At 33.3% G+C, this 24,434-nt stretch overlaps 1 pseudogene; it reads right to left on the bottom strand.

Moving 5' to 3' along the window:
* Positions 1–7,011: 7,011 nt before the first annotated feature.
* The window catches only part of LOC141502083 (protein-L-isoaspartate O-methyltransferase domain-containing protein 2 pseudogene), a 126,490-nt pseudogene continuing 109,067 nt past the window's right edge, over positions 7,012–24,434 (bottom strand).

Here is a 24,434-nt window from a genome sequence, read left to right as displayed (position 1 = left end):
TTTTTAAGTATGTCAGTTTGTTACCTGAAGATATGGTTTAAGTCTCCAGTTTATAGTCACTACTGCATGAAAAAGCATATTTATGCATTTCTTATCAAAGAATTTTTAAGGGCCTTGGATTTATTTTTGCTGATCCATGTCAATAGTAGGAAATTTCCTCAAGCTATATAAGCTGCCCATTCAGGAAACTCAGACCATACTAAAAAGGAAAAAAAAAGTTTTCTTATTGGAACATAATCTTTTCTTCTGATGGTAATACCTTTAGGAAACCAGCTTTCCTAACAAAAGAAGAAGAGAAATCTTCAGAGCCAAAATGCTTAGGCTTCAAGTCTCAAGTGTTTTGAAATGGTGAGTTTGAAATAATAATGCTGAAATTTCTTTTGCTAGATAAACCAGTAAATTTTCTGTGATAAAATACCAGTTAGCTGTCAGTCTTTTTTTTTATGCAGAGTACCACTTTAGGTCTATGCATGGAACAACAAAGAAATGAAATTCAACTAAGCAATTATTTACTAAATATTTATTCTGTGCAAATGTTAAATAAGATATTCTTTACTCTCAAGGAATCTAAACTTACCTACATGAGAAAATTCTTTACTTGTAGTAATGTTTCCCAAGATTATATATATATATGTGTGTGTGTGTGTGTATATATATATGCATGTGTTTATACATCCATATATATGGACACATAGTTACATACATATATACTAGATAGTTAGATGGATAGATAGATAGGTAGATAGATAGATAGATAGATAGATAGATAGATAGATAGACAGAATTGGTAAGAAGAAATTTAGAATTATGCTGAAAGTTCTATAAAACTGTTCATCACCTTTGATCCAGCAAAACCATGACCAGTTCTATATCCTAAAGAGATCATAAAAAAGGGGAAAAGATCAACTTACAAAAATATTTATGCAGCTCTTTTTGTAGTGGTAAGGGATTAGAAATTGAGGGATTAAGGATACTTATCAAATGGGAATGACTGAACAAGTTATGGCATATGAATGTGATGGAGTACTATTTTTCTTTATGAAATTCTGACCAACCAGATTTCAATAAAGTCTGAAAAGATCTGGTACTGAATGAAGAGAGCATAACATGGAGAACATTATTAAAGTTAACAGCAACACTGTGAGATGATCAATTATGATCTAAACAACTACTTTCAGCAGTTTAAGGACAATTGCAAGAAGACTTATGAAAATGTCATATACTTGCATAGAAAGAAGCCTGAGAGCATACTATGTTCACTTTTTAAAATTCTTTTATTTTTTTTTCTTTCTCATGGATTTTCTCATTCTGCTTAATTCTAATTCTTCTTCCACAGCATGACTAACAGAAATATTTTAAACAGGGGAGGCAGAGAGAAGACGGCAGAATGAAGCAGGAAATTCCAGATGCTCCCACCAAGAACATACCAAATGCCTTAAAATTATGACTAACTAAATTCTAGAGTAGCAAAACATACAGAAAGACTGAGTGAAGCAATTTTCCAGCCCAAGACAACTTGGAAAATCCATGGGGAGAGTCTTTTCCACTGGCATTAGAAAGGGCCCCAATGAAGCTTGAAGTACAGACCATCCTGGAGCAAACTAGCTCCAGCCATCCAGGAACAGCCCACAGGGGAGCCTGGGTCACTGGGGGTGCTTGAGTTATTGGGGGACCCTGAGTCTGTGGCAGCTGGGATGGTTTCCATACCTCTCAGCCCAGGGATTGCAAAGGAGAACTTGCAAGATCAACAAGAAAACTCTGCTATACTAGAATAAGCATAAAGCCCAAGACAGTGCAGATCTCAGCACAGCCCTGGTCCTGGGAACCTTCAGAGTTACCTAGTAGTTGCTTCCAGAGTGCTCAGCCATGGACAGTAAGGGGATCAGGGGAAGCTGCAGAGGTCTCTCCATTATCCCTGAGACAGGACTCTGTTACTTTACCCATACTCAGATCCGGGAAACAGTCTGGGCAATCTGTTGCTTTACCCATACTCATACCCAGAAAACAGAGCAGGGACCTTCCACATAGCTCTAGGGCAGAGAGGAGGACTTGTGGTCATCCACAGAGCAGTACACAGGCCAGGAGAGCAGTCAGAGTCTCTCAATAGACTTGAAGGAATAGAGGTCCCTGGCACAGGGGCACTGAAAACAGCTGAAAAACCCTCAAAACCTTGGAAGAGTATATCTTCCACTCTGAAAGAAGAATGTCACCTTAAAAAAGAGCCAAAATCAAGTCATAGGCTGGTAAATGAACAAACAGAAGAAAAAGCATCTGATCATACACAATTACTTTGGTCCCATGGAGGATCAAAGCACACACTCAGAAAATGACAAAGACAAAGTTTCTGTATCCAAAATCTCCATGAAAAATATGAATTGGTTTTAGACTATGAAAGAACTCAAAAAATATTTTGAAAATGAAATAAGGGAGGTGGAGGAAAAATTGGGAAAAGAAATGAAAGTGATGCAGGAAAACTTTGAAAAATCAAGTCATCAACTTGGTGAAGGAGATATAAGAAAACCCCAAAGAAACACAAAAAAATCTTAAAAAACAAGTTCAGGCCAAATGGAAAAAGCAATCCACAAGGTCAATGAGGAGAAGAATACTTTAGAAAGGAGAACTGCCCAGATGTAAAAAGAGATTTAATAAAAAGCTTTCTAAAGAAAATAATTCCTTCAAATGTAAAATGGAGCTAAGGAAAGCTAATGACATTGTGAGAAATCAAGAAACAATAAAAGAAAACCAAAAGAATGAAAAACTAGAAGAAAATGTGCAATATCTCATTTGAAAAACAACTGACCTGGCAAACAGATCCAGGAAAGATAATTTAAAGATTATTGGGCTATATGAAAGTCATGACCAGGAAAAGAGGCTAAACTTCATTTTTCAAGAAATTCTCTAGGAATATTACCCTGATATCCTGGAAGCAGAGGGTAAAATAGAAATTTAGGGAATTCACAGATCACCTCCTAAAAGAGATAAAAAAGCTCCCAGAAATATTATAATCAAACTCAGGGACTCTGAAATCAAGGAGAAAATATTACAAGCAACCAAAAAGAAGCAATTTAAATATTGTGGAGTTGTGATCAAGATTACACAGGATTTAGCAGCATCTATATTAAGGTCTCATAAGGCTTGGAATATGACATTTCTGAAGGGAAAAGAACTTAGATTACAACAGAGAATCAACTACCAGCAAAACTGAACATCCTCTTTCATGGGAAAAGATGAACATTCAATGACATAGGGGACTTTCAAACTTTCTTGTTGAAATGACCATACTTGAACAGAAAGTTTCATCTTGAAGTACAGGAGTCAGGGGAAATATAGAGAGTGGGGTTGGGGATGATAAATTATGAGGAATTTAATGATGTTGAACTACTTGTTTTCCTGCATGGCAAGATAATACCAAAAACTTATATGAACCTTCTTATTTATTAGAACAATTAGAAGGAGCATAGATAGACTAGACCCAGAAGGAAGCTGAATATAAGAGTATAATATATTATTATAAAGATGGATTTAATGGATGAAAAAGGAATGTACTGGCAGAAAGGGAAAGGATAGGTTGAATGGGCTAAGATTTTCACATGAAAGAGTCAAGAAAAAGCTTATGCAATGGAGTGGAAGGGGTGAAGTGTGAAGCGGAGTGAGTGAGTATTCATTCTCATAAGAAGTGGCTCAAAGAGGAAATAACATACATACTCAATAGGATATAGAAATCATTCTTGCCCTATAGGAAAAAAAAGAAAAGGAAAGGGATGGGAGAAAGGGCATAGGGAGAGTGGAGGTGGGGTGTAGATGATAGAAGAGAGGAAGATTATGGGAGGGAGTAGTCAGATACAGCACTCTTGAGAAGGGACAGGGTGAATGGAGAAAAAAGAATAGAATAAATAGGTATGGGGAGGAATAGGATGGAGGGAAACATAACTAGCAATAGCAACTGTGGGGGAAAATATTGAAGCAAACTCTTTGATGAATTTATGATAAATAATGCAATCCATCCCAGAAATAGAGTTAATGGTATCTAAACACAGACTGAAGTACCCTTTTTTTCTTTCTCTTACTTTATTTTTCTTGAAGTACCTTTGTTGGCATAGGTGAGGTTGAATGTTTACTTTTTTTCTTTTTATTTGACTATACAGATTTTAATTTGTGGTGAAAAAATTCTTAGTACACAGACTAAAGATCTATTAAGTAATTTTAGAAAATTATCTAAATCAACAGAAGTCAGTACAGAGACACTTTTGAATTTACCCTGCAATTTCAAAGTGCTACATAATATTTAATCACATGACACAGTCAATGTGAATTATATGTTTCAATCTTAGATACTTTGAGAGTTTGCGTTTACTGTGTACATTTTAGTTTAGTCATGCTTTCTTGGGGGCACGTAAAATGACAGGGAAGTAAGCGAAAATTAACAAATATATTTTGGATTAAGTAATATAATTCCTGTGTATCTCAAAAGTGATCTTAGATAATTGAAAGGTTTTTCAGTCAGGTTATCTTAAATATTACACCATTTTCTTTACTAGTTTAGAAGGACTGAGAATTCTTTCCCCTTTTTACTTTTACACTCTTTATAATTTGGGAAAAGTATAATTTATAATTCACTGCAAATTAAATTCATATAACACAACTAAAAATCTTAAAGATCTATTTTTCTTAAGAAAAAATATTTTTAAAAAATCTAATTTTGTGGAACTATAAAAGATAAATCTCATTAATCTAATCTAGTTACAGAAAAATACTAAACTGGGGTCAAGAAAGCAGGGACTCTCTATAGGGAGCATTGCCACTAATTACAATCTGAGATTTTTCATCTTCTATACATTCTGAGAAACTGAATTGTCAATGGTTTCAGAACAATAGTAGTTTCCAGTCTCAGTTCAACCACATTTAGGTTTGTATTGCATATTTTTAAGAATATCAATCACGTTAACATAAAGAATCTGTGACATTTTTCAAAATACCTGTTCAGGAATCTCTAACACTAAACTTGGACAAGGTTTTCAGTATTTAGCTTGTAAACTGTTCAGAGAAAAATCCATACAGGATTTCACATATATATGAATCTTACTATATAGAAACAAATTTAGGTAGTTTGATGTATTTCTGATTTTCTTTTTCCAATTAACCTCACTATATCTTTAGAAAATTTAAAATCTGTAAACTCACAGAAACTTATCTATTTACTTATATATAATCTGGTTAAACAGGCTTGTAACAATATTTTCCAGTAAACTATATGAAGAGTCAAACTTGGTGCCAATGATTAAGGGCAGTTAACACTAAAATTCAGAATTCAAACTCGGACATTTAGAGTATCACCCCCCAGAAATGATTTTGTGTACTTGTAAAATTTGTGATTTAGGCGGGTGTTTTGGAGGAAGCAAAATAATTTGAATCGGCTGTTTTCATTTTAATTACACAGTATATACTATTTTATGCATCTATGTTGCAGAGTAGTCTTTAGGGTGCTGTCTAGAAACATTTTAAACTGGAGTTTAGTTTTAAATCATGGCTGAAAGACAAAACAGCCTTACTGAAGTGAAGAGGACCAGCCTCTGGGAGTGATATTCACATATTGTTGATGACTTTTTCCATCAAAGATATGTATGGATTATTCCTCATTATATGGATCAATTGTCTCACCAGTGAACCCTGATTTGGGATAATCTGTGGCTCTGGGGGTGGTTGTAAAAGGTTTTTCTGATAGAGAAGTATGCAGATTTCTAAGAACAAATATTGTAAATCTACCCAGGAAATTGTGACACTGGGTCTCCTTTAACCAGTCATTCCTGAGAGAAGTTTTTGCTATAAAAAGTCTGAGCTTCCAAAAATAAAGTTGGTAGATTTTCACTTCCCAACCTTGTATGTTTTGGTATATGTTTTTCTATACGACCTGACTCTAGGAAGTTCATGGTCAGACCCACACCACAGCTATTGCAGGTGATAGTTGGCATCCGAACAGGGACTGATGGACAGACAGCTGGATCTGGAGGGGAATCAATCTTGAAAGGAAAGATAAAGTCTGGACACCTCTGGATCAAAAGAACTTTCATAAAGGGGCAGCAGGAAATTAAGGTAAATATTTTTTTTAGTTTTTTTCATCAGATCTAAAACAGAGAGCAAGCAAGGAATATGGTAATATCCTGCCAACTATGCATTCCATATTTACCTACCCCTCCAAATTATTCTAAGAATTTTAGAGGCCAGGTTCCTAATGAATTATGGCAGATGGATGTGACTCATTATACATCTTTTGGAAAAATGAAATTCATTCATGTTACTGTAGATACATTTAATTCATATACAATGACAACAGCACAAAGTTCAGAGGCCACACAAGGTGTGATTCATCATTTATTACATTGCTTTGCTATTGCGGTTGATGCTGAAGTGATTTTCTTTCCCCTCAATGGAAGAAATAGTTGTTTCTAGGCAGTTTGCATTCACCAGATCACTTTTAAAGGAAATCCTGCTATAAGATTAAGAAAATAGCACACCACCAAGAAACTACGAGAAAAAAATGAGGATGTTTAAGTATACATATCCAGACAATCTATGCCAGGGAAGACCATTTTAACAGGTAAGTAAGTTATATACAAGTTATCAGGCCCTCACCACTTCTCCCTTATGTATCCTTTTTAATATAAATATAAGACTTATTTTTTCTCTGTAATAAAGCAGTTAATATCTCAGAGGGTCAGGAGAAGGGGCAGACTCAAGGCCTTCTCACTCAGAAAGTTTACAGGAGCATCTGATATCATTTTCCTTCTCTTGCCTTCTTCCTTCTTTCCCATTCTCACTATTGTTGCCATCAGATGGTTGGAAATATGACTGGTAAAGACTTCTTTGTCCAAGAAGACAGTAGTTTCCATTCGATGACATCAAACCCTCCTATGATTACCTGAGTATGTTTTTCAATGCATTTCCATTTTTGCTCATTGTTTCTTGATGAATTATCTTTTTAATATTTCCTTGAATTATAATTTGAGCTAAATCTTAGAGACTCTGAACAGCCAATGGAGGCAATTGCATAAGTCTTGACTTAACTGAATCTGAATGACTGGGCTGGATCAGAGGAGCAAAAGAAACAGCCAAAATCTTTTTGATCTCCCAAACAGAAGGACCTGTTCCAGTTATTTTACTCACTTTTTCTCTTAGTGGTATGACAAAAATCGCTCCAACTTTAAGCAAACTCTGCATGTAATCTTCATGTTCTTTTTGAACTCTAGCACCACAATAAACACAATCATATTGAAAACAATCTGGAGAAATTTCCAGATAGCTGACCATAACAAAGGATTCAAACTTGCCAAAGCTATCACTTGGTCTGATGGAAAAAGTCCAGTTTCTGCTTGGCATATTTTATCACATCTGAATGAAGTTCTAAAATGAGTCCAACCATAGAACTGTGATAACCAGTGCCACTACTGAGATTCAAGAATTAAAGTCCAGGTTGTAGATCCAGAGCTTCTGTCACTTCTGAATATATGCACAGGGCAGGAAAGTGAATATTGCCATGTTTCTAGGTAATTTTCATAGGTATTTTATAGGTATTATCTTTAAATTCTTCAAGATAGTAGTCTACATAATCAGTAATTCAGAAGGCTTGCTCTACTAGCTCTGTCCAGATATACTTTGCTTCTTTCAAGTTATCTATTAGCTCATCATTGTCTTCTTCAGCACTGACAGTATCTCGTATTTTCAAGAATAATGCTTAGGAAAAGCTCAGGCCTTGGGAAGAGATAGGACTTGTACCAGACTGTGACCTGGAGGCCCTCAGGTCTCTGCCCTTGCTGCCCCACTAGGGCCTGGCCCTGACCTAGGCTTATGTTTACTTTTACAACAAGAAAAGTACATTAATTATAGTGAGAATGACAAAGAAAAGGAAAGAGGAACTATTCCAAAACTAATATTGATTCACCAAACATTTGCTGAAATCTTATTGTGTGAAATGCATTGGACTTGGCAACATAGAAAAATAAATTTAAAAAGTATAAACAAAACAAAACAAAAATGTGCTAAACATTATTGTTCCTATATAACCTATATCAGATCGCTTGTTGAAGGGGGGGAGGAAAGAAGAGAAGATGGTAGGAAAAATGTGGAACTCAAAGTCTTGCAAAAGAATGAGTGTTGGGCGGCTAGGTGGCGCAGTAGATAGAGTACTGGCCTTGGAGTCAGGAATACCTGGGTTCAAATCTGGTCTCAGACACTTAATAATTACCTAGCTGTGTGGCCTTGGGCAAGCCACTTAACTCTATTTGCCTTGCAAAAACCTAAAAAAAAAGAAAGAATGTTAAAACTATCTTTGCCTTTGCATAAGTGGAACATTTTTTAAAAATCACAAAAAAAGACTTGAGGTTTTCATCTAAAAACTTACACTGATTTATGTCCTGATAAATCAAAGAATGCATCAATTTCACAACTAATCTACATTAGATGCTATGGTAGTCACTAGGAATATGGATTTTTGTGGTGAAACACTTTTCTGTCCTTGGGAATTTTATATTCTACTAGGATATAGAGCCTGTATTTGGAAAATGATAGTTGGATAAGGGTTTAATTATCAAGAAGTCAAAAGAATTTTAAGTGTAATTCAGTAGATTATTATAATTTGAAGTTCAAAAGAGTTCAGATAAAAAATTTTAACTTCATGTGAAAGCCCAGAGAACTTCCAGCATTAAACAAAAAAGTATTTGAATCAAAGCACTAATATGATAGCAATGGAAGACAGCTTTGTTATTTACAAGAATAGTAAGGTGGAAGTATATTCTAAATAGCTTAATAAGGATTAAGAAAGATGAAAGAGAGTTGTGAGGATAAATAGCATGAAAGTAGGAAGAAACTTATATGGTTTCATTCTAATGAAAGACTGGGAAGGATTAGTCTCTGGTTTTGTTGACCTTTTTGCATCTTGAGGAAGCAAGTCCTATATTAGTGAATCTAGCTTTGACTACTCAACAAAACTTTTCCAGTTGTGATAATTTAATTTAATTACTTTTCCCTGAGCAATATATGAAAAACAGGGGGAAGTAGGAGAAGAGATGAGAAGAATATGACATACTGGCAGGACAAATAACAAAATGTCCTTGGTGAGTGGGGTGGTGAAAAAGAATGAAATATAATATGAAGGGTCAGGTCTGAGTAGAAACAGAAAAATCAGGTGAAGATCAACTTAGTCTCCAATTCCAGATTGTCCCTTTGGATAGGGATATAATCTTAGTCATTTTTAGTTGAAAACAATGTTGTATTTCATAAAAGCTTTATCCAATTACAGGAGAAACAGCTAGGGGATAAAGGTAGAGAGAAAGTGGTGATTTGTATTTTTCCTAAAATACCTCAAGTGACCTAAATATTATTTTGAATTTTGGCTTGAATCTAAGAAAATCTGCAAGCATATAACTATTTGGTGCACATTTTATAAAATATGCATCGTTCTTTTTGTTAATTTAATGGGAAAAATTTGCTATATATTTGTTATGTCCACACAACAGCTCTGGGAAATAGGTTATATTATAGATAAGAAAACTGAGGCCGTTTGAGATTAAGTGACCTACTCAAGCCAATATTGCTAAGGCAAGATTTGAACTAAGATCTCATGCTATACTCATTATATCAAAATCTTGATGAATTATATAAGGAAAAAAGAGTAACTTCTTATTAGGTAGGTTCTCAGATCTAATCAGATTAAAAAAATCCTTACTAGCCATGCTATTTAGACTAAGGAATGTAGCCATGAAAATAGATAAATAAATAAATAAACAGATAAATAAATAAATAAATGGGATGAACAGATAAATGTTCAAATGAATAATTTAATAATTAGATAGATTACAGGCGGGGGAGAGAGACAGAGACAGAGACAGAGTCAGAGAGAGAGAAAGAGATAGATAATTCAAGCACTGAAGTTCACAGTATGAAAATTAAGGAAGAGAGTTTCCCTCAAAAGATTCCTCATGAGGTGGAATATATAGTTACAAAAGTAGAAATTAATTTCTCAAAGCTTTCCTCTTTATAGCTAGTGAATAGGACTAGGCAAATGTCTAGTAACATCATCTGTTGATTAAATTTACATCTCTTTAAGTACATTACAAAATAATCACATAATAAATGCTTGCTTTCTGAACTGACTTGAATTAAATTATACTAGTTGGTGAAAAATGACAGAGAAATATAAAACATAATCTTTTCTCAATGAACCTAATATTAAGGATGAAATAAGATTAGTATTTCTAAAACTATATAAGTACATATAATTTTATATACACACACACACACACATATATATACTTATATTTCAACCATATGTGTTTATTAAGCACCTATTATGTTCCAGATTCTGTAGTAGATATTTGCAACACAAAGAAAATAAGTTAACAATCAGTAGAATTCAATTAGTATATGTATATATGCGTTTTTACAACAAACACACACACACATACATATATATATATATGTACTTGAATTTTGCATTTGTCTACACATGAAGGCATGCATAATCTAGCTTTCTGATTCTTACAGATGAATTAAAATTTACTTTTTAAATTGTTTTTTCAAATTCTGTTATTCTATGGGTATTTTAATCCCTATTGCATTAGATTCTATATATCAACTTAAAGAGAATAGGCATTGCTATATTTAGTCCTCACAACGAGAATTACATTCATTTTTAAGATCACAAATTCATGATTAGCCACGAGGTAGTTTTCTAAGTTGAAGAGCAATCAAGGTTCTTACACTTTCCTAATGAGACCTTGTGCATGGATCTAAGTCTTATAAAGTCTATTCAGGAGAAAATGTGTGAGATTAACACCTCAGTTTCCTGAGGGTTTGTTCCATTTAAAGTCACAACATCTTAAAAACAGCTCCTGTGAGATATACCACATGACTTATTTTGGTCACACTGGCAAAACTGGACAGATTCTGCAAAATTCTCAAAGAAGAATGCAAAATGTGACTAGGTTGACCTAAACAGATCCATATCATCACTGAACACTAAATACTTCTTCTACCTTATGATATTCTAGATTCTGAAGTCTTTATTCATTGAAAATTATCATTTTTTAGCCCCCTTTGACATCTTCCATCAAAATCATAACACAGAATTGACCTTAAAGTCTATTTTTATGGAGCATATATTCACTAGCTTCTACCAAGCTGGAAAGGCTTTTACTATGGATGTGGTGAAGGGTTGTCATTAAAAGACCTTAGCTTGTTTGGTGAGGTTCAATATCAGAGACTGGGTCACCAGGAGATAATTTGCTTTTTCTTTTTTGATTTTCAGATACACACATATACAAAAAAATTGTGTCTGTAATATGAGGTGCGGTTATAATTCAAAGAATGAATACAGCTAGTACCCATACTGAAAAAAAGCCAAGCATAATTAAATAAATAGCAGAATGTAAGGGAACACAGTGTTATTTGGAGGTGGTCATTTACATGGTTTGTTGTGTACCTGGTATGATTGAATGCACTAAAAGGCTAGCAGGGAAGGAAGGCAGAAAGGAAGTGTTTAAAGTATTTATTCAACTCAGACTCTCTTTTTCTTCATATTTTTTTTCTTTTTATTCCATTGCACCTTCATCTGGTTTTCCTGAGGTGGACCAATAGTGATTGATTAATATCTGATCTGCTTGGAAACTTTTTCTTTATTTTCTGTATCTTGTCCTAATTGTCCTATAGGTAAACATCCTTATCACATTAGCATGGCTTAGATAAATTGGAAAATTCCCAAAGATCTGTTTTTGTAAAAATATTACTAAACAGCATATATATGTCATGTCAACTAGAAAAAACTGTTATTCTGTACTATATGAAAGGAGATACAGTGTCAAAACAAGGGAAACAATCTTCTACTTTAATAAGATTACATTTGAAAATTTTTGTTAAGTTTTGTACTTCACATTTTGAGAAGATATATCATTAAGCTTATATCTATCCTTAGGTCCAAATAAGTGACATTAAAGGAAAAAAAAACCCAGAAGAATATCTTATTAGAGGATTATTTGAAGGAATGTGAAGCAATCAACCTAAGGAAAATGAATTTTAAAGGTGACATAGTGATCTTCAAATATTTGACAGATCATTTTTTTTAGTTTTTTTATTTGCAAGGCAAATGGGGTTAAGTAACTTGCCCAAGGTCACACAGCTAGGTAATTATTTAGTGTCTGAGGATGGATTTGAACTCAGGTACTCCTGACTCCAGGGCCAGTGCTCTATCCACTGCATCCCCTAGCCACCCCCTTGACAGATCATTTTGAGGAAGACAGATTGGACATGTTCTGTAGAACCAGGAGTAATAGGTAGGCATTACAAGATGGCAAACTTAGATTTGAGATATGAGAAATGTCTCCAAATGGTTAACATTTTCATAAATTGGAATTTGGTTTCTTGAGAAATATTGTCTCCATCATTATTGGAGGTTTTGGTTTTTCAAAAATATTTTTATTTATTTCATTAAGGAAGCCCTCAATATATGCATATGTATGTATATACATTTTTTTACATTCATATAAAATAAATTGAGTTCTAAATTTTCTTCTTCCTTCCAGCCTTTCCCCAACTAGTTGAGAAGGCAAGAGTATGATATTGATTTATTCATGTGAAATCATGCAAAGCATATTTTGTTGGAGATTTTTCCACAAGGGCTTGAATTGAAAAAGGTATTTGGATCAGCTAAGGTTTGGACTAGATGGCTTCTGTGTGATTGTGTGTTGTTGTGACTAGATCTTTAGGGGGATTGACAGATTTTTATCATTTAGTAAGCTCCAGAATATGTGTTATAATTATTTTCTTAACTTTTTTTCAGTGTCTGGCATTTTACTTTTCTTAGTAGGCACTTAAGATACTGTCAGAGTGTCAAACTAAATCATATTTACTCAAAAAAGCAAAAAAATAAGCCCATGTAACTTTATTTTTTCTTTCCTTCTATATTTGATGGAATTTTCATTTCCTTCCAGAATCTGCTCCTTATTTTTTTCTTCTCCCTGGATTTGTTTCCTCTTTCTTCTCTAGTTGTGTCTATGCTTTTTCTCTCCAACTGCTTTATCCCTTGCATTTATTATCTATGTATTATCTGCTTGTGGCCCCCTGAGTGAATGAGATACTTCCCTAGTTCGTCCAATAATTCCTCTCAAACTCTTAGTCTTTTATCTAGTCAATCATTTTCCCTTCTATTCTGTAGTTCTGGGTGGATCTGGGTCCCTGGGTGTCTTAAATTTACAATTAGTCTATTCATCTCTGTTTCATTTATTTACTAGATTTCTAGATTAAAGTTTCTTTAGAATTAGAACAAATCTTGAATCCCACTCTTTCTCTTCACAGATTTAGAAGTTGAAAGAGCAAAATCAATTCATATTCATTTATTAACTAAGTACTATGGGGAAATGATACAGTATTATATCAATATCAAGAATATATCAAGAATCAAATTCAATCTCACATAGTTACAAATTGTATGACCTTAGGTAATTTATTTAAGCTCTCTCAGCATCAGTTTCTTCTTCAGTAAAATGAGGATATTAATAGCTCCTAATCCTTCTGTCTCCACCCTGAGGTTGTCATGAAGATAAATTGCTACAATACTTCTAAAATAATTTGTAAATCTTAATGTGCTATAGTGAAATGTTATTATTATTATTATTATTATTATTTCAGGTTTTGAACCCAGGTACTCCTGACTCCAGGGCTGGTGATTTATCCACTGTGCCACCTAGCTACCCCCATTATTATTATTATTATTATTATTATTATTACTATGTGACTAGCCACAGAGATAAAAATGGGAAAACTGAAATAATCCTTTGTTTTTGGATCTTATAATATAACTGGGGGCTAATAGTGCATTAATGGTTATGCAAAATATAGAAACACAGGAAGATAGAGGAGAGAAACAGTGTAGGAATCAGGAAAGACTTACTAAAGGAAGTAACACTTAAGATAAACTAATGTAAGTTTAGGTATTGTATGAAATGGAGGCAAAGAGAAAGTGGATTTTATGAATGAGAAAATAACCATAACAAAGACATGGAGGTTAGAGATAGAAAGGATAAGATAGAAAAATAAGAAATAGCAATAAAAAGGTAAGAAAATTAAATGATAGAAAAGTAATAGAGATTGATAGAAAAGATAGTTAAACTAGATTAAAAAGTAAGAAAGTCAAATGTTCTGTCCTTATATGACAGAAAAGTAAGAAAGTTAAACTAGTTCTGTCCATATATGAGTAAAAGGCATTAATATGAAATCACAAAAAAAGGATAGCATGGAACTATGTTGGGAAAGACTTTATGTAACTGAGGCAGTTGATATTTAATCCCAGAGGTAATAGACAGTCTGACATTTACTGATAGTGAAATAGCATGATCAGAATTATATTTTAGTGGGGCATCTAGGTAGCACAGTGGCTAGAGCACCAGTCCCAGAGTCTAGAGGACCTGAGTTCACATCTGATTTAAGATTCTTAATAATTACTTAGTGTGTGACCTTGGGCAAGTCACTTAACCCCATTGCCTTGCAAAAATTTTTTTAAAAGTATATTTTAAGACAATTGCTTTTGAGGTTGAATGGGAAATAGATTGCAGCACTGGAATATTTGATGGAAGGAGACCAATTTTGGAGTCATTTTAATAATTCACATAAGAGAAGATAAAGATTGAAAGGGAGTAGAGAGGTTCTATTAATGAAAACAAAGAGATAGACCAAGATGTCAAAAAAAAGTAGGAATGAAACTAGTTGAATATACATACTGAATGAGAATGAGACATTTACAGTGACTCTGAGTTGGTAAATAAGAGTGAAAGGTAGTGCACTGAATGGAAACAAGGAAGTTTAGAAGAGAATTATATTGAGGGAGTGGAGAAATAATGAATTCTGTTTTATTAAACATATTGAGTTAGTGTTGGTTATAGGGCATCCAATTTGATATGTTGATTAAGCATTTAATGAAAGAGGATTAGAGTTCAGGAGAATAAATAGAGCTGAATTTACAGTTTTAGGAACAATTAGTATAGGTGATACAGGGAGTTATGGACATAGGAAATGGAGAATTGGCAACAAATTTGGTCAACTTTTACATTGTTAAATTATGTCTAATATGAGAATGTCATCTGTATCTGTGATGCGAATTGATTCTTATTGTTCCATTGTTAAATGTAAATTCAGAATCTCTCCTCATTTCCACTGTCTTTCCCCTAACAGCTTTCAGTCTTTTACCTGGTTTCAGTCACATAGATGGGGAGGGGATTTTCCCTTTGCCCTCTGTCTCCACCCAATTAACTCTCCTGGCTGTCTCTCTCTCTCTCTCTGACATTCTCTCTCTCTCTCTCTCTCTCTCTCTCTCTCTCTCTCTCTCTCTCTCTCTCTCTGTCTCTCCCCCCCCCCCCCCCCTTTCTCTCTCTCTCTTTCTCGCCTTTTGTTATCCACTCCTGCCCTCAAGCAGTTTATAAATTGCTTGCTACTTCTCCAGGAGGAGAAAATATTTTTAATCTGTAATCTTTGTAGGCTTGTATAATAAATTCTGAGCAGTTTTAAAATATGAGGGCTTTTGAATAATCTCTTTGGGATAGACCACCGAAGAGTAGACTGTGCTTTAGCAAAGTCAGCCAGTCTGTTCTGTCACTGATTAGCTACATGACCTTGGGCAAATCAATCAAATCTTTTGTTTCTATATTCTCTTTATTGGTGACTTTATTGGCTTTCATTAGTTTACTTACCATATGTTGCCTGGGATTGATGTTGCCAATTTAAGATTGAGAGGTCTTGAAAGTGAAGGAATTTACATAAAGCTTTGAGTCAAATTTATCACAATACAAGTTGTTCCCATATTGACAAATGGTCAAAGGATATGAACAGAGCGTTTTTAAATGAAGACATTAAAACTATCTATAGTTACGTGAAAAATTCTCTAAAACAATATTGATTAGAGAATGCAAGTTGAAACAACTCTTAGGTATAATTTAACATATATCAGATTGGTTAATATGACAAAAAAAGAAAATGATGTAGGTGAGAGAGGCTGTGGGAAAACTGAAACAATAGTACATTGTTGGTGAAGTTGTGAACTGATCTAACCATTCTGAAGAGTAATTTGGAATTATGCCCAAAAGGCTAGAAAACTGTGAATACTCTTCAATCCAGTAATATGGAAGTTTTTTTTTTTTTGTAATGGAAAAGAAATGGAATTTTAGGGATGTCTTTTAATTGGGGAATGGCTGAACAAACTGTGACATGAATGTAATGGGACATCAATCATCTATAAAATGATGAACAGGCAGATTTCAGAAAAACCTGGAAAGACTTATATGACAGGGTGCTGAGTGAAGTGAGCAGAACCAGGAGAATATTGTACACTTTAACAATAGCATTATGAGTTAATCAACTATGAGAGACAGCTCATCTCAGCAAAACAGTGATCAGACAATTCTAAAAAAAACTTGTGTACTACATAATTTTACTATCTCTAATATTTTAATTTTTCCTCAAGGATATGTTTTTTTCTCTCAATTCATTCAATTTTGTTCAATGCATAGCACGGAAACAATGTAAAGATTATCAGATTGCTTTCTGTGGGGGTTAGAGGGGAGGAGAGGAAGGATGGGGGGGAAAGCATAAAATTCAAAACCTTACCAAAAATGATATGTAGAAACTACTATTGCATATGATTAAAATATTTATATAATTAAAAAATAAAAGACTTGTGATAGAAAATTCTATCCACATTCAGAGAAAGCAGGTGGAAGCATACTATTTCAAGTTAATTTTTCTTTTGCTTTTTCTTTCTTGTGTTCTCCTTTTGTTCTGATTCTTGTTTCCCAACATGATTATTTTGGAGTTATGTTTGACATGACTGTCCATGTAAAACATGTAGTAGATTGCTTGCTGTCTTAGGGAAGATAGAAGTAAAGGAGTGAGAAAGAAAAATCTGGAATTCAAAATCTTGCAAAAATGGAAGATTTTCAGAATGGAGACAAGATGGTGGTATGAAGCTAACATGCTCCTGGAACTTTCCCTTACACATCATTAAATGAAGCCTCTACACAGACATTAATACTATGACCTTCAGTAAAATTCTGTCTCTTCAGGGGAAAGGGGGAAATAGAGCCCAGGTAGGGTGGAGAGCGGGGAAAGCCAGCAAGAGGCTTGTAGTCACAACCCAGCTCAGATCCTGGCAGTTAGACAGCTTTCTAGGTTCCATCTCAGCTAGATATAAGGAGGGTACCAACCCCGAAAAACTGAACAAAGAAATCATCTCTTTTATAAGTAAAAATTTTCAACTATTAAAAGAGTATAACTCATCAAAAAATAAAATCAGGCAACTGGAAAAGGAATGCAACTCCTCTGAAAGTCAAATTGATCAATTGAAAAGGGAATGCAATACATCAAATACCAAAATTAATTAACTGATAAAAGAAAACAACTCATTTAAAAGAAAAATTAACCTACTGGAAAGGAAACAAAAACTAACAAGTAAATGGAACCTTCAAAATTAGAATTGGACAAATAGAAACTAATGACTATATGAGACATCAACATTCCATCAAACAAAATCAAAAGACTGATAAAAACGAAGAAGATGTAAAGTACCTTTTTAGGAAAAACAAATGATTTGGAAAACAGATCCAAGAGGGATAATTTATGAATTCCAGTCTACCTGAAAGTCTAGATCAAAAAAGGAGCTTGGAAAATGTTTTTCAGGAAATTATCATGGAAAACTGTCCCAATATGAGATCAAGAAAACAAAATAGTACTTGAAAGAATAAACAGAACAATTCCAAAAAGTGACTTCAGTTTAAAAACTCCAAGGACTATCATAGTCAAATACCAGAATTCTCAACTAAAGGAGAAAATAGTGCAAGCAGCCAAAAAGAAGAAACTTAAATACAAAGGAATACAGAAGACCTATCAGCTTCAACATTAAAGGACTGGAGGCCTGGAATATGATGTTTCAGAGGGCAAAGGCCCTAAAATTCAAAATATTCTGTAAGAGGCAAAACATTTTCAAGTAAATAGAGGACTTTTAAAATGTTCTGTTTAACAGACAAGAACTGAGTAGAAAATTTAATCTTCAAGTGCAAGCCTCAAGAGATGCTTAAGAAGGCAGCTACGTAGTACAGTAGATAGACCACCAGCTCTATTTAGGGGGTCCTGAGTTCAAATCCAGCCTCAGACACTTAAAGATTACCCAGCTATATGAACTTGGGTAAGTCACTTAACCCTCTTGCTTTGTAAAAACTAAAAAAAAAAAGATGTTTAAAAATAAATGGAAAGGGGAAAAATAAATGCTAGTTAAGAACATTAAACTCTATATACATTCTTACTTAGGAAGATAATACTTGTAATTCTTGAGTATTGTATTTCTCTGAGGATAGTTAAAAGTTGAATATAACTGAAAGTCTTGTTCTTACAGGGGATACGTTTGGTTTGTGTTCTTTGTTATCAACGAAGACCAAAATGACATCACTATATTTGAAATAAATTACAGTGTTTCTTAGACTGATCAGACCAATGTGAGCTCAGAATGCTCTATAACAATTTGGACACAAATAGCCCAGGTGAATACCTGGGATGTTGACTGTAAAGTCACATATCTCACATTTCCTTTGAGCTACTTTAATTCTGCCTTGTTTGTAAAGCTCAACACTTTCTCTGATGAGGGCACCTTAGAACAAAATGTGCCTGTGCAGTGTTTCCCATGATTTATATTCAGTTCTAAAGTCTTTATGTAAGACCTTCTGGGTATCCTAGTACTTAGAATATTTAGAGACTCTATACATAACTAAAACAGAAATCATCTTACTTTACTAGATATCTAAATTTAGGAGGGATGTAGTAAATGGGGCAGAGGGTGGGAACATGCTTAGAAGGATTGGGCATAAATAGATGAGAAAGTGTTCTTGTCTTTTTTTTTAAAGTGTTATTGTCTTAATGAATACTTAAGTTAATGAGTATCATTCTTGGGGTACTAAAAGGAAAGAGAGAAATAGTGTACCTGATACTTTTGTTGGAGAGAGTTTTAGGATTATGGTTGGAGTACTATAGAGAAAGAGGGAGTGTCAGGATATGAAATGTGAAGAAATTTTGTTCTGCTTGATACTTTGGCTACAAATTTAAGGGTGTGCTTGGAGAGAAGGAATTGGTCTAAATAGTTCAAGAAATGATCTGGTATTGCATGATGCTTTGGCTCATGAGAATTGTGTGCCCATGGCTGATATTTTAAAAGGGGGTAAGGTATAAATTATCTATAATTTGATGTGATTTATGACTCTTGAGAAGTGTATTTCTAATGAAACAGAAGAAGAGAGTATCCTCAGTGACAATAAGGCAATGCTGCCTACCAATCTATCAAGCAATCCATCACTCAAACTTTGAGAAGAATACTTTGATCAGGATAGAAAAAAGGAGTACATTTTTACAAATGGGTTGTTAGATACAAGAAGAGTTATAACAATAAGAACATAAAAGAAAGATTTTATTAAGTGAAGGTTAGGCATTAGTGGATAAATAGCACAAGGTGAAAAGGCACAAAAACCCATTATGGGAGAGGGAAAGAGGGGAGGGCATGAATACTGAGCAAATCCTACTCAATTGATTTGATCCAGAGAAGGAATAACATACATTCCCAATTGGGTTTAAAAATCAGTCCTTTCCTTTAGGGAAGTGGAGGGGGGAAAAAGGAAAGAGGAAGAAGGTACTGATAAAAAGGAAGGCAAAAGTAGAAGCAAAAAGATAAGTTAAACTTAAAAATTTAAAATAAAAGTTAAAAGGGAAAGGGGGCAATATATTGGTAAGGAGGAATAAGAGAAAAGTATAAACAGGGAAAGACAGAATGGAGGGAAATGGACAATTAGTTATCATAATTGTAAATGTGAAAGTGTTGAACTGTCCTGTAAAGCAGAACCAGATAGCAAAATGCAGTAAAAATAAAAATCCTACAATATGTTGTTTACCAGAAACACATCTGAAACAGAGAGATAAACATAGTGTAAAGGTAAATCACTGAAGCAAAATACACAATGCTTCAGCATAAGTAAAAATATCAGGGGTAGCAAACCTGTTTTCAGACAAAGCAAATACAAAAATAAAGCACATAAAAAGCAATAAGGAAGAAAACTATATCTTCTAAAGAGACACTATAGAAAATGAAATTGTATCATTATTAAATATATGTGCACCAAGTTGAAAAGCACCCAAATTATTACAGGAGAAATTGAATGAATTACAAGGAGACAAAGGCAGCAAAACAATAATAATGGGGGACCCCAACCTCCCTTGCTCAGAATTAAACAAATCAAATCACAAAATACATAATAAGTTAAGAAGGTGAATAAAATCCTAGAAGACATATATAATAGATCTCTGGAGACAACTGAATGGGGATAGAAAATAATAAACCTTTTTCACTGCAGTACATGCCATCTATATTAAAACTGACCCTGTACTAAGGCATAAAAACCTTAAAATCAAATGCAGAAAGATAGAAATAATAAATGCATGCTTTACAGATCATGATGTAATAAAAATTACTTGTGACAAAAAGCCATGGAAAGTTAAATCAATAATTAATTGTAAACACAACAAACTAATGGTGAATAATGTGTGGATCAAACAACTAATCCATCATTTCATCCAAAAAAATGACAATAATGAGACATTATACCAAAATATATGGCTCGTCATCAAAGCAGATTTTATGGAAAATTTTATATCTTTTAATGTTTAAATGAATAGAGTAGAGAAAGAGGTGGTCAATTAAAAAAGGAACTAAAAAGCTAGAAAAAGAACAAATTAAACATCCCAATTAAATACCAAATTAGAAATGATTAAAATCAAAGAACTTAATAAAACTGAAAGAAAATTATTGATCTAATAAATTAAACTAAGAGTCGATTTTTCTGAAAAAATATAACAAAATAGATAAACCTTTGGTTAATTTGTTCCAAAAAAACAAAGAAGAATACAAAATTACCAGTATCAAAATAAACAGGGTGAACTCACCACCAAAGAGGAGGAATTTAAAGAGATAATTCAGAACTATTTTGACCAGCTGTGTGCCAATAAATTTGGCAATCTAAATGAAATGGATAAATATTTGCAAAAACATAAACTACCCAGATTTAACAGAAAACTAAATTATTAAATAACCCCATTTCAGAAAAAGAAATTGAAGGAACCATCAACAAAATCCCTAAGAAAAAAAATCTCTAGATCCAGATGAATTTACAAATAAATTCAACCAAATATTTTTGGACCAGTTCATTCCAATTCTACATAAAGCATTTTAAAAAATAGGAAAATAAGTTCTGCCAAATCCTTCCTAAGACACAAGTATGGTGCTGATGCTAAACCATTAAGACTCAAGTCAAACAATGAAAATTATAGACCCAATCTCCCTAAATAACATTGAAGGAAAAATTTTAAATAAAGTTTTAGCGAAGAAATTGCAACAAGTTATTGTTAGGATAATAAACCATGATCAGGTAGGGTTTATACCAGGTAGGTAAGAATGGTTCAATCTTAGGAAAAGTACCAACATAATTGAACATGTCAATAACAAAATGAGTAGAAGTTATATAATTATTTCAATATTTCCTGAAAATGTTTTTCACAAACTATACCATCCTTTTCTATTCAAAACACTAAAGCATATAGGAATAAAAGGAGTTTTCCTAAAAATATTTATTATTATCTATCTAAAACTATCAGCAAATATTATATATAAAGGGTTAAACTAGGATCATTTCCAATAAGATCAGGTGTGAAACAAGGATGCCTATTATCACCACTACTATTCAATATAGGATTAGAAATGCTAGCTTTAGCAATAACAGAAAAAAAAGAAATGGAAGAAATTATAAATGTCAAGGAGAAAGCAACTTTCTCTCTTTGCAGTTGTTATGATGATATACAGAGATCCCTAGAAAATCAACTAAAAAATAAGTACTCAAAACAATTAACAACTTCATCAGAGTAGCAGGATATAACTAACATAAATCATCAGCATTTCTATATATATAAACACAAAATTCTAGGGCAAGAGATGCAAACGGAAATTTCTTTTAAAATAATTGTAGAAATAAAATAACACAAAATACTTGGGAATATATATCCCAAGACAAACTCAGAAACTTCTATGATCACAATTACAAAGCATTTTTCACAAAACTAAAGTAAGATGTAAACCACTAGAAAAAATGCAAATGCTCATGGATAGATCAAGTTATTATTGTAAAAATGGCAATACTACTCAAATTAAATTATTTTTTCAATGTCATATCAATAAAAGGACCAAAGATCTATTTTACAAAGCTAGAAAAAAATTAGTAAAAAGATTCATCTGGAGGAACAAATGATAAAGAACATCAAGGGTATTGATGAAAGAGATGCAAAAAAGGTGGCCTAGCTTCACCATATCTAAAACTATACTATAATGTGTCAGTCATCAAAATTTCCTGGCATTTATTAAGAAAAAGAGTAATTGACCAGTAGACTAGAATAGGTACAAAAGATGCAGTACTGAATGACTATAGAAATCTACTACTTGAGAAACTCAAAGACTGGCTTCTGAGATAGGAACTCAAAAACTGTCAAAAATGAGGCATGGACCTACATCTCATACCCTTTAGCAAAATAAGATTAAAGTGGTTATAGTATTTAGACATAAAGGCCAACATCATAGATCAATTAACAGACCAAGAAATACTCAAATATTGGATCTATGTTAAGGGGAGAAATTTATGACCAAATAAAAAATAGAGTTTATTATAAAATACAAAATGACTGATTTTGACTACACTAAATTAAAAATTTTTGCATATTAGTACTCATGCAGCAAGATTGGAATAAATTTTCACAGCTAGGGATTCTGATAAAGGTTTCAGTTCCAAAATTTATAGAGAATTGAATCAAATTTATAAGGTTACAAGTCATTCCCCAAATGAATAGTGAGCAAACAATATGAACAGACAGTTTTCAAATGAAGAAATTAAAGCTATATAGATGAAAAAAAATACTCTGTAACATGCTTTATTACAGAAATGCAAATTAAAACAACTATGAGATACCACCTCAAATCTAGTTAAGATGACTAAAAGGAAAAATGATCAATGTTGAAGAAGTGGGAAGCTTGGGTCATTAATGCATTGTTGGTGACATTGTAAATTGATCCAACCATTCTGTGGAGTTATTTGGAACTAAGTCCAAAAAGCAATAAAACTGATCATAGTCTTTGAAGCAGCAGTACCATTACTAGGCTTACATCCAAAAGACGTAAAAAAATGGGAAAAGTTCCCCATGTTCAAAAATATTTAAAGCAGCTCTTTTTGTAGTAGCAAAGTATTGGAAATTGAGGGGATGCCAAATATTGGGGAATGACTGAGCAAGTAATGACATATGAATGCTATGAAGTATTCTTGCTCTATAAGAATTCCTAAATAGTCAGACTTTAGAGAAGCATGGAAAGAATTGCACCAACTAATGCTGAGTGAAGGGAGAAGAACCAAATGAACATTGTATATATTAACAACAATAGTGTGAGTTGACCAACCACGATGGATGCAGCTCCTCTCAGTTATGGACCATGCCATCCACATATCCACGTCCAGATGAAAACAAAAAATAAATCCCCAAATACCTAACAGAATGGGTATTATGTTCACTTAAAAAAAAATTCTCTTAGGTTTTTACTTCCTATCTCATAATTCTTTTTTTTTAGTTTTTGCGAGGCAATGGGGTTAAGTGACTTGCCCAAGGCCATGTAGCCAGATAATTATAATTATTAAATGTCTGATGCTGGATTTGAACCCAGGTACTCCTGACTCCAGGGCCAGTGCTCTATCCACTGCACCACCTAGCTGCCCCTCTATCTCATAATTTTCTTTCTTTTCCCTTAGTCCTATTCCTTCATATACTAAATGACTAATATGTAAATATGTTAAGTACATATATAATCGTACAACTTTTAATAGACTGTTTGCCACTGAGGGAAAGGGGGTAGGAAGGGAGAGTGGTAGAAAAATGTTTAACATATAAATATACAAATCGATCAATGTTGAAAATCTTTCTTAACATGTAATTAGAAAAAATAAAATAAAAATTTTAAAATGTTACTAAAAATCCTTGCAAAAATGAATGCTCAAAACCATATTTCTATGTCTATTAAGACAAAAATAACTTTTTTTATTCCCTAATTTATTTAGATTAGTTCTTTGTAGGTAAATAGGTTATGACTCTTCTGAGTCTTCTCTGTTTCATTCTAAATATCCATTCCTTTCAAAGATTCCTCCTATCACATAGATTAAAATTCCTTCATCATCCTGGTTACTCTCCTTTAGAGACATGCTAAGTTATCAGTATTCCTCTTAAATCATAATACATATCTCTGAACCTACTGCTTCAGATGCCATTTCACTAAAATAGAATAG

Source organism: Macrotis lagotis, chromosome 1 (assembly GCF_037893015.1).
Source record: "Macrotis lagotis isolate mMagLag1 chromosome 1, bilby.v1.9.chrom.fasta, whole genome shotgun sequence".
Lineage (NCBI taxonomy): Eukaryota > Metazoa > Chordata > Mammalia > Peramelemorphia > Peramelidae > Macrotis > Macrotis lagotis.
This window is presented reverse-complemented; position numbering and strand designations above follow the sequence as displayed.